Below are 8,282 nucleotides of genomic sequence, written 5' to 3'. Positions count from 1 at the left end.
CTGGGTTCATTGTGGACATGAATGGGTTAAAGTGAAACAAAGCAAACAAATCAAAGCCCACTCTGTAGGGTCTGGGCCCTGCCCTGGGGCTGGAGTGAGGACTGGCTGTGCCTGTGCCGGAAAGCCAGGCACAGAGCTTTGCCGAACTGGCCTGGGCAAACATTCAGTCCTTCCTTTTGTCTTGGCCATGGGCACTTTGGACACGCAAGAGACTTGTCCTGAAATGGCTGACACTCTTAACTTAATGGCTGACACCCTCTCAGTTCTGTAGCAGGCAAATACTTTACCTGCTTTATCTCTGGCCCACCTGTTTGGCTCGTGGGAGAAGAAAACAATGGCATTTATAAACACCCGGGCGAGCTGTAATTAGGCAGCCAGAAAATAAGATGGGCATTTCCTATCAGGTCACACACATGGAGAGAAGCAGACGTTTATTCCTGTTTTCTAGGAAAATAGGGCAACGGCACAGGTTTAGCAACCGACAGTGAAATGAAGTTGGCCCTTTGGGATGCTTTTTAATTGGGAGCCTCTAGAGGTCAGTGCTGCATAAAGAAAAGGGGGTTCTGGTTCTGGGCAGGGCCCGCCCACTTCCTGGGGCAGGGGCGTGCCTGCTGACCTCTAGCAGGGCAGGAGGGGGGCGAAAGCCCAGTTGGACACAGCGGAAGGTGCGGCGTCCTCTTCCTATACATAAACACTAATGTTTGACTTGGGTGGATTTTTTCCTCCCCTTTCCATCCATATTTTTCTACAGCTCCCACACCCCCTGTGCACACTGTCAGTTCGATAAACCCGACCTATTGACTGATCCATGAAGCGTGGCATTTAGCTCTCACTCTCGAAGGGCGGGGGAAATGCCAGAGAGGGTGTTTCCTCTGCTCTGTGTGCGGAGGCATCCTGGGCCTTGCTGACCAGGAGCCAGCAGGCTTTGCTGAACCTGCCACTTCCAGCCCAGCTCTGGGGTGCCGCGGGCAGGAGCCCGAAGCAGGCTGCCCGAGGCCTGCATGGATCAGGGGTGTTGGAGAAGGACTGAAGCATCTGTAGGAGATCCAGCCAGAACTGACACGGTGGGAGCCCCTAAAACGGGCCAGCACCCCTGGGGGGTCCAGGGCATAAGATGACCACAGGCTTCAGGGTCCCAGGAGGCCACAGCACGGCCCAGAGGCAGCCTCGGGAGCTCCCAAGGGCTCCTTTTCACCCAACAAGAAACAGAGGATCCGAGTCGACCGGTTTGTTGAAAGAACGTGGTGGCTGGTGGGTGAATGGGGAGCCTCTGCCAGGGCACGGCTGCCGGGAAACCAGTGCACCCTCCTTTTGGCGCCCTTCGTCCCAGGTCTGGCTCCCTGAACTGCCCTTCACAAGGCCTCCGCAGACTCTCCTCATAACAGAAGAGGCTGCAGCAGACTCCTGGTGGGGAAGGGCTCTTCTCCCAGCTGACCCTGAAATAACCAGGAGCCACAGCTCCCCCTTAGCTGGACCAGGGCCTAAGAACAAGAGGGGAGCTCGCCCTGTCTGCTCACAGCTGGCGACGGGCAGCAGACACACCACCATGTACCCCCAGCGTCCATCTCCGTGTAGCGCCCCAAACCATGCAGACACACTCCCAGCCTGCCTTTAGAACTTCCCTTCCCACCCCTGTGCTGAGGCAGCAGTGCCCCCCACCCTCAGGACCCCACCGCGGCTGCGTAATTATCGTGCTTGTCTCAGAACAGCGTCGTGTGGAGGGGGTGCGTGGAAACGAGAACAGGCTTCAAAGGCAAATTGGATTCACTTGGAAGCTCACCGTTGGCTTGGATGATCCCTGCCGCCGTGACCTCCGCGACCTCCGCAGACGCAGGGGCAGAGCGGCCGGCTGTGTCAGTGTCCTGTAGGAAATGCTGGGGCCCAAGGCCGCCCGCCTTCATCCCGACATCCTGGTGTCACCGTTGCATCCCCGTGACGCGGAGCCCCTGGTCCTGGCAGATGCATGTGGGCTCGCCAGTGAGCAGCTACAGGGTGGGGGTACATGCCGCACTCCAGGAGCAATGATGCCTTTCTGTTTTCTGAACTCTGCACCCAGAAAAGGAAGGAAAGTGGAAGCAGTGAGTCAAAGTTAACCTTTGGGCATGTAAACGCTCCAAGAATCACGAAGCTGTACGGATGTCAGAAGAGAAGTTGGCTTTCCAGATCTGACTCTTGCTTCGCACGTGGCCTTGGTCTCTAGATCTTTCGTTTCTCCCGCTCCGAAGTGTGAGTGTGACGGGCCACTCTGGGCCCCCGGCTGCCAAGGGCTGTAAAAACACCAGCCATTGAAGGATCGACTTTATATTGGGTTGGAGAGTGTCCGTTTCATAGCTCCTGGCTCCAGTACTCCCTGTTGTGAGAATGTAAACCTAATAACTGAAAAGTATGGGGGCCGCAGTCTCCCCTCTAGGGTTGCGCCACTGACGGATTTCAAGCTGCGTGCCCCCCAGTGTGGGCTGTCTCCAGCCGCCTCTCCCTCCACACACCCACCTCCCTCCACTCTCTCCCACCTCGTCTGACACCGAGTGTTTTGGAATTTAAAGCTCCTCTAAATTTCCTATGGGGATATAGTTAAATCCTTTACTGGACAATTCTGCACCAGTAGCACGGGCCTCGTATTTGCAAGTGGCCTTAGCTTTCATAGTAGTACTCAGGAAAATCCCCGTATGAAAAATAACAAGTACCTAACTGTGCCTTTTACAAGCCGGCTCGTGCAGTGTGGGCTGAGGCAGGGGTGATACTTGGTGATAGAACTAACCTATCCTGATGTCTTTTGATGTCCCCTTCCTTCAAAGGCTGCTTCCAACCCTGCCCAGCTCCCCAGTGACTCCTGGAACAGGTTACAAAAAGGGCTAAGTGAGATCATGGTAGTGACTTGGTGTAAAACTCGAGCCCTGCTGGAAACCAGTGCCCTCCTGTGCTGGGCGGGAGGCGTCTTCCCCTCCACGCCCTGCAAGCTTCGGAAAAAGATGTGCGAGCCAGAAGCAAGCCAAAAGCATCATCTCGCTCCGTGCTCGTGACTCATCCAACCCATCCACATACTCTGTCTCCTCAGGCCCCCGGCCAACCCCTCTGCCTAATGCGTGGAAGCGTACTCCCCGGGGGGCACTTCAAACCTTGCTCCGACTCTGCACTCTGCAGCTCTAGAAGCGTGCAAGCAAAATTGGCCACGTGCTCTGAGAATTCCATTTGGGAGCCAGTGTTGGTGACTCGGGAGCGGACTGGACAAAAGAAAACAGACGCTGAGTCAGGCACGCTGCAAGCTGCCCCGCATTCATCTCCCGGGGACGGTCCTGCCCTTGGCGGACGGAGAGTGTCACGCATGTGCTGTGGCATGGATGTGGGGCCACTCTGGGAAGCACAGCGACCTCCGTCTGTTAGTCTGAGGTCGAGACAATGGCACTTTTGTGACTCCTCTAGAAATAGAACTCTTCACGTGGCACCACAGCGCGCTCCGCTCTGGAGCGGGGATGTGACGGGGGCAGGCACGAGGGGAGTCGTCCTCTCGGGCAGGGTGACTAATTCCCTTTCCCGCCCTCTGAAGAAGGAGTGACTGATGTCATCCGTCTGCCCCAAACCAGCCTGGGGGTGAGAACTAACCACAGACTCAAGGTCACGGTTCTCTGGCTCTGACGCTGACCTGGGGGATTTCTGCCCTCCTCAGATTCCTCCCAACCATTCAGGGGGGTCCGAGGGGTGTTTCACAAGCTCATTCATCTTCAGTGACACCTGGTGTCCTCCTGTCTGGCTTTACCCACAGTGTCTGCTAACGCTGCCGAACTCCGAAATGGCAGCTGGTTGTCAGCGCCCAGGACAGGCGCAGTGGTTGTCCACCGACCATGCCGCTGGGCTGCCACTGCCTGCCAGTGTGGGCCCTGAGGCTGCCAGTGGGAGGCCGCAAGGCCCTGAGTGTGTGGTCCAGGGTGCTGTCACCCATGAGGGTGCCTCCCTGGTGACAGCTCTTTCAGTTTTTATTCATCGTCTATTCCAGCCGCTGGCCAAAGGGCCAGGAGTCCCCAGAGGTGGCCATTGCTCCGAGTGGGTTTTACCAGGGGATGGGGACAGGAGTGGGTGAATAGCACAGGTCTCTGTACCTCTGTGACCCCTGAATGACCTTCCAGCAAGTGTCATCAGTAGATAGGAAAGTCACAACTCGGACACAGCCCTAGCCGCATCCTGGTGGGAAGGCAAGAACGGGTGTGGTGGCCTCTCATGCTTTCTGCATGATTTACGGCCCAGGGTGGAGGCGGGCGTGGACACAAAACACCCAGTTTCTGGTGGAGGTGCTGCTCTCCGAGGCCGCCTGCCGACACACCATCTCCGGGGAGACTCCCGGACGGCCCCGCTGCAGCAGGTGGCCCGGGAGCAGGAGCATGCCCAGGCTGCCTCCCAGGCAGTGCCGGCGGACTGGTGCGACACTGATTAACGGGGCTTCATGGGCTCGGGCTGCTCCCACCACAGACCGGGTGGCCTGCAAACAACAGAAACTGATTTCTCCCAGTTCTGGAGGTGGGAGTCCAAGGTAAAGACACCAGCAGGTTCGCTGTCTGGTGAGGGTTTGCTTCTTGGTTCGTGTGTCTTCACAGGTGGAAGGGGCTAGAGAGCTCCCCAGGGTCTCTTAAGTGCACTATCCCATCCATGAGGGCTCCAGTCTCACGACCCAATCACCATCCAAAGGCTACACCTCGACATGCCTTCACACTGGGGGTCGGGTTTCCAGCTACGGATTTGGGGGGGAACACAGACATTCAGTCCATAGTGTAAAGGCACCCTGGTTTCCACATCCAGAACTGTGCACCCAGCCCCGTCACCTGTTCTCAGAGTCACGGGAGCCCTGGAACTCGGGGGCTTCTTTCCCAACACGCCCCCTTTAGAAGAGACGTCCGTGAGTGCTCACCATCCCCCATGGGGCCCCACGATTTCATGGTCGCCAGTGGGGTGGCGAGGGTTCCCGAAGGCCTCACAGGGCCAGTCCACCCCTGCTGGGTCACTGACTCCCTGGGAGCTGTCGGCACAATGAGCCTTCGAGATTCATCGTCCTCAGAGCCCCTGTGTGTTTCTCAATTCCGTCTTTCTTTTCCAGTCACTCCACGTCGCAGGTGCTCGCTCATTCCCTACTCGTGGGTGCTAATCTCGCCTCCCTTCTCGCGCTGCCCTGACACCCTTTCCCCAGGCAGACCCGCCCTTCTGCCTCCTGACTGTGAGAGCAGGTCTGGTTACTGGGTACCGCCACCCCAACCGCAGACCCCACCCTTCTGTTGCAGACCCCGTGGAGGAAGGAGTGGCGGCTCCCTGTTTCCAAAGACGGGAACAGGGATCCGGGCTGGAGAGCTGTATTGGAACTCTTGACACATCCTCAAAGCCGGGCCACTGGGTGGCAGAACTGGGTTCTGGTGGGGACCCGTTTGCACCTGCAGCCACTTCCCCCAGCAGGGTCTGTGCTGAGCTCAGGGAGCCTCAAGCCAGGATGACCTGCTCACAAAGACGCAGCTGGGACCAGGGTGAGTGAGTGTGGGGTGCTGTCAGAACCAGGTTCATTTACATGCCAGTCAAAAAAAAAAAAAAGCCACCTCTGAGCAGCCTGCACTCCCTGTGGAGCGAGCCACTGCCATCTGCAGAAGGGTCTGCACCTGGTGCTGGTGCGTGGGGCCCCAGGCTCTTGGGTTTGCACAGCTGCCCTCCAGCCAATCGGCTTCTCCCCTGAGAGTTTCCTTGCCCCCGGGGCCGGCAGCCCGCCCTGTGCAGAATGTATAACACAGCGGGGTGCTGTTGGGCCTGCCAGCCGGTGGGAGCCCTGCAAAGGGCTTCTATTTATAGGGGAGGCTTTCCTCGGGCACTCAGGCGCTCAGGCCTGCTGAGAAGCAGTCCCAACAGACACTGAAGGGCTAGCTGCAAACCTCTCCCAAAGAAAGGGGTGGTTCTGCCACACACAGAGGTAGGGTGGCCCTGGCGTGACGTGAGGCGAAGGGATGACAGCTGTCTGTGAGCTCCCTCCATTTATAGCTGGGCTCTGCCAAATTCAGGGAGCAGCCTGGGGTTTGGATTTTGGAGAATGAATTGTTTCAAAAGCCAAGGGCTGTCTAGCTTCATTGGCTTAAGTACAGAAATGGCCATAAGCCAGAGGTGGTTGTGCAGTCCTGGCTGCCTGTCTTTGGGAGCGTTTTAATTGTCCGATGCTGTTGAACAAGCAGCCAGGGCCAGCCTCACACAGTAGTCACGGCGGCTGTCTAGGTGGCCTTCCAGCCTTCCCCGGGGACTCCCGCAGGCCCAGCCCTGGAAGGGAGCCACGGTGCACAGCTGGGCTGCTTCAGGGAAAAGCAGACAGGGCTGCGCCTAGGCAGGCGAGTGCTGCTAGCTTCCCTCTGCAGCCTGTAGGTTTGCATTCCCTGTTAACCCTGACCCTCCCTGAGGAGGCAGACTAACCCAGCTGGTAGGTGAGAGTGTGTGCATTTTCAAGAAACTTGTGAGACTTCAAGCCAGCTAACTTAATCTCTCCAGTCCTCAGATGTCCCATTAGTAATTCGGAATAAATAGTCCAGTAGACAAATGAAGTGAGGGCAGAGAGAGGCAGTTCACTGAAAAGCAACTCTAAACGCCCAATAAGTACATAACCATGTGTTCAAGCTCTCTAGTCATCAGCAAACTGCACACTAAAACAACATCTCATTGTTGCCAAGTTTTTAAAAGGTTGATCCTGTGTGGCATCAGGCATTGTTGGCGGGAATATCCATTAGTTCAGCCATGTGAAAAGATCATTCAACGTGTAAACCCTTGGACTCACAATCCCACTTCGAGGAGCCTGTCCCGAAGACGTAACTGTGCTGCGTATGGATGGGATGTGCACTGCGTGGTGTTGCGCATGATACTGAAAGACGGAAAGGGAACATCCTGACTGTTCACTGACAGCAGAGAGACTGTGGGCAGGTGACTGCCGGCAGCTCCGTGGGTTCTCGTGCAGAACCAGTCCTACGAGGGGTGGTTACTGGAAAAGAGCAAGTTGGAGAACAAGGCATGTGGGGCCGTAGCATTTACATCAAAATAACGTGAATAGATTTTCATCTCTGTGAGTAGGTGCGTGGCCCAGGACCAGGAGACTGCGTGTTCGGCGGTGCACAGGAGTTAACTCTAGGGAGAGGGGTGAAGACAACAGCAGGGAGAGGGGAGGATGTCAGCTTTTATTCTACACACTTTTGTCTGCCGTTCTGCACCTTTTACAACCTGCACTGTAAGGTTAGTCTTGCTCTCCATCGTCTCGGTTCCCTGCAGGGCAGGCAGAGCGAGGCTGAAGTGGGCAGGCTGCGTGGGGAGCGGCGCGTGGAGGACCCGGGAGGACTTCAGAGCGGGACGGGTTTCATTACAGACGCCCATTCCACATCCGAGTGGGGGTGCGGAGCGGGCAGTGGGATGGAGGAGTCTGACGGGGGCCTGGGCATCACGTGAGAAGAGGAGTCTCCTGGGATTTATGGGCGGTGTGAAGAGGGGTTCCATGAACAAGATGCAGTGAGGGCTCAGAGCCAAGTGTGGGGGGCGTCCAAACCCTGGGTTCCAGTGCCCTTGACATGAATCCATTTCTGTGTATCTAAGCCAGTGGAGTGTCTTAATCAACCTTCCCACCCGTCAGCGTCCCTGGCACCGTATCAAAGGCTCCCTGCACGTACTCCTGACATTGCTCCCTGCCTGTCCTCTGGCTGAACTCTTCGGATAGTCTCCGAGGTTCTCAGCTTGCCCTTCGTGTCACATAGTGCCTTTAGCTCTCACTGCTCCCAGCCTCCCGGGGACAGGGCAGCCCTGCCACTCCTGCACAATTCCGCCCCGCCCCACCCTGTGCCCCCATTCTGCAAGCCTCAGCCCAGGCGGAGCCCAGGCCCCTCGTTCACTTGGGAGATTCCAACACGTGCACGCTCTTTTGCACAGTTTCTGGTTGCATCCCCAGAAGGCAGGCACACAAGGTGGGCAAACGTAGGTTCACCATTGGGAGCATGGGAAACACAGTTTCTTCTTATGTTATTTTCCATACAAACAACTGTGCCCCTACTTTTGCCCTGCCCTGTGTCTTTATTATTATCCCTGCCATCTTGACCGATGAGAACATTGAGGTTTGTTTTTTTAAAAGATTTTATTTCTTTATTAAGCCACACAGGTGGACACAGCTTCCAGTCTGTGTGATGGGCCAGCCCCTGATGGACATCCTTCCATGACAACAGCTGGGAGAGATGTGAGTGTCAGCCCTCTCTCCCGACATCCCCCACGACCGCTCCCTGAAAGCTGGGGCAGGGACAGCA

This window comes from Phyllostomus hastatus, unplaced genomic scaffold, assembly GCF_019186645.2.
Source record: "Phyllostomus hastatus isolate PE091 unplaced genomic scaffold, TTU_PhHast_1.1 phas_scaffold_78, whole genome shotgun sequence".
Classification (NCBI taxonomy): Eukaryota; Metazoa; Chordata; class Mammalia; order Chiroptera; family Phyllostomidae; genus Phyllostomus; species Phyllostomus hastatus.
Note: the sequence above shows the minus strand (reverse complement) of the source record.